The sequence below is a fragment of the Sapajus apella genome, unplaced genomic scaffold, assembly GCF_009761245.1.
Source record: "Sapajus apella isolate SASKATOON/1434 unplaced genomic scaffold, GSC_monkey_1.0 scaffold43, whole genome shotgun sequence".
In the NCBI taxonomy this organism is placed as follows: domain Eukaryota; kingdom Metazoa; phylum Chordata; class Mammalia; order Primates; family Cebidae; genus Sapajus; species Sapajus apella.
The window spans coordinates 16,820,275-16,823,576 of NW_022436983.1; the positions used below are offsets into that span (position 1 = coordinate 16,820,275).

A 3,302-nucleotide genomic window follows, 5' to 3' on the forward strand; every position below is an offset into this window, starting at 1 on the left:
CGGCCCATTTTTTTTTTTAAATCTAAAATTTAGATTTGGAAGTAGTTTTTCTATTGGTAAATTTGCATGAAAAATAAAATTAGGAATTAGTTCAACCTAGTTGTACTATTAATTTTTTTTTTTTTTTTTTTTAGGATTTGGGCTCACTCTTTCTAGATAGAAAATCACCCTGAACTTCTGGCATTGCATTTTGAAGTGAGCATTATAAAGATGAGAAAATGTTGGGAGATCATTTTTGCAAAGGGTATAATAGTCAGCATTCAGAAATGAGCTAACTGCAGAGGGAAAACTGCAAGCTGGCATGCTGGCGTTGTTCCTCTCAACCTCCTGATAACCTGACAAGCTCCTACAGGTTGTATGTGAAATTGCAAGATGATTATATAGCACTGTTGAATTTGCAACCAGATCTTGCTTTCAAACCATTATTAGCCAAGGGTTTGATTCCACACCTATGTTCGTGGATTTTCTGGAATTAGACATTGCTGTAACTCTGTTTTCACTTTTTCATCTATCATGTTGGCTCACTTGAGGGAGAAGGTATTAGCAGGCTAGGGCCACTTGGTTTCTGTTTTTATGTTTCATAGTTCATGGCTGATAAAAGTTACTTACCTGTCCTTAGGCCGAGTGCGGTGGCTCACAACTGTAATCCCAGCACTTTGGGAGACCAAAGCGGATCACCTGAGATCAGAAGTTCGAGACCAGCCTGGCCAAGAGGGTGAAACCCCTTCTCTAGTAAAAATACAAAAATTAGCTGGGTGTGGTGGCACATGCCTATAATCCCAGCTACTCAGGAGGCTGAAGCAGGAGAATCACTTAAAACCAGGAGGCGGAGGTTGCAGTGAGCCAAGATGGCACCATTACACTCCAGCCTGGACGACAAGAGCAAAACTCCGTCTCCCCCAATCCCCCAAAAAAGTTACTGTCCTGTGTTACCTTTTGACTGTGAAAACTACCAAGAATAGTTTGATGGCAGATGACATTAATTTTTTTTTTTTAATGGAGTTTTGCTCTTTTGCCCAAGCTGAAATGAAGTGGTGCAATCTTGGCTCACTGCAACCTCTGCCTTCCGGTTTCAAGCAATTTTTCTGCCTCTGCCTCCCGAGTAGCTGGGATTACAGGCGCCCGTCACCACACCCAGCTAATTTTTTGTATTTTTAGTAGAGACAGGGTTTCATTATTTTGGCCAGGTTGTTCTCAAACACCTGACCTCATGATCCACCCACCTCGGCCTCCCAGAGTGCTAGGATTACAGGCGTGAGCCACTGTGCCCAGCCCATTAAAAATATTTTTTGCTTTTTGGGTTGAAGGAGCATGCAGGGGACAACTGAGATGCCTAAACATGCACCGTGCAAATAAATGTTTGCTATTTCTCAATTGCCTGTTACCACTTTTTACAAGCTCCACAGTTGGTACCTTGTTTGATAACAGCAAGTTTCCATCCACCTGAGGATGCCCAGTGTGCCTTTGCCTTGTTATTGCTTTGTTCGTTCTTGAAATTTACTGAAAATGGAGTAGTGAAGTCCTTTTTTCTCTTGTGTTAGACTAAATGAGTCTGAAAATCTTGAGGGTTTTATTTGGTTTTATCTGCTTTTAAGTCACCCGTATTAACCCAAAGTAAAGCAGAAAGACAGCATTTGTTCTTCCAGTTAGTGCTAGGCTTTGGGATAAAGACACCCACAATGACTTCCAGCCCTATCCTCATAGGTTGGCTTTGTAGAGGTCCTGGGACACCTTTGTCCCCTTGGTGACCTCCTTTACTGTGTGTGTTCTGAACTGTCTAATGACATCACAGGAGGAATTTTTCTGCATTGATGCAAGTGTGCTAAGAAGTATATGAGGTGCTGCTCTATTTTCTTTTCCTAAGACCGTGTTCTGACGGTGGTTGCTTCTCCTGGCTTTACATACTGTAGTAGACACATTTGACTTTCCAGCTTGTTAAGCAAGTTACCTAACCTGATTAGGCTCAGTTGCAATATCTGTCAAATGAGGAGAATGAGATCCACTTTATAGAGTTGGTTAGTGGGGATGAAATGAGGTAACACATGTAAGAACTTAGTGTAGTAGCTCACACACAACAACAGATGGTACATGAATGTTCCCAACCTACCCCTTCCAGGGAATGGCATTAGAGAGAACCACTTGTTTTTGACCTTTTCAGTGATTCAAAATTTTCCTTTAAGTGAAGGAATTGGCTTTAGTCTTTGCACCCATAGTTTGGGTGGCGAGAAACACATTTTTTCCTGAGTTGGATGATGGTGGTGATAGGATTTGAAGTGGAGGATAATTTTTCACTCAGCTGTGAAGGTGAAACTCCCTGGATATGCCACTTGGCCTCTTACTTGATTTCAAACAAGATTATGATCCAACTGCTCTGCCTAGTGACTGTCTTAAGTCATGATTGAAGTAGAATGACCAGAAAAACAGACTAGTTATTCCACTTAATAGCAATACAGTATACTAATTATAGCCCAGGCCACATGTGGTGAAAGAGCAGATCTTGTTAGCTAATATTTAAATGTAAAGGTAGCCGCAGTTATCTATTTTAAACTACTTATACTTTGAAGCACTCCTTGTATGCTAAATATGTGTAGATACACATAGACATTTCCTAAAGAAAGTTGTGGCCAGTCATGACTTTTGTTAGAAATAGAGCAAGTAAGAATTGGCTGACAGATATCTGGGTGAAGATCAAGGGCAGAACGTTGAAAGCTGTCAGTCGATGAATGAAATGATAAGTATTTAGTGAGCTTTCATAGTGTTCTAGACACTATGACTAAGGACTGCACATGGTTCGTCTCAGTGAATCCTCATAGTTTGTGAAGTAGAGACAAGACCAAGTTCCTATTTTGCAGATGAAGTAACTGAAGTTTGGGGGAGGTTTCTCACTCAAGATCACCCATCAAGAAGTTATAAAGCCAGACCGTGAAGCCTGTAGCCTCTTTCTGACTCCAGAACTCCATCTTTTTTTTTTTTTTTTTGAGGTGGAGTTTCACTCTTGTTGCCCAGGCTGGAGCGCAATGGTGCAATCTTGGCTCGCCGCAACCTCCACCTCCCAGGTTCAAGCAATTCTCCTGCCTCAGCCTCCTGAGTAGCTGGGATTACAGATATTTGCCACCATGCCCAGCTAATTTTGTATTTTTAGTAGACACAGGGTTTCTCCATGTTGGTCAGGCTAGTCTCCAACTTCCGACCTCAGGTGATCTGCCCGCCTTGGCCTCCCACAGTGCTGGGATTATAGGTGTGAGCCACTGTGTCCAGCCCAGAACGCCATCTTTTTTTTTTTTTTTTTTTTTTTTTTTTTG

At 41.7% G+C, this 3,302-nt stretch overlaps 1 protein-coding gene across 1 annotated transcript in view; it reads left to right on the top strand.

Annotated features, from left to right (window-relative positions):
- The window catches only part of ELOA (elongin A), a 21,592-nt gene that overhangs the window by 4,461 nt on the left and 13,829 nt on the right, over window positions 1–3,302 (top strand). The gene's annotated exons all lie outside the window — the stretch shown is intronic.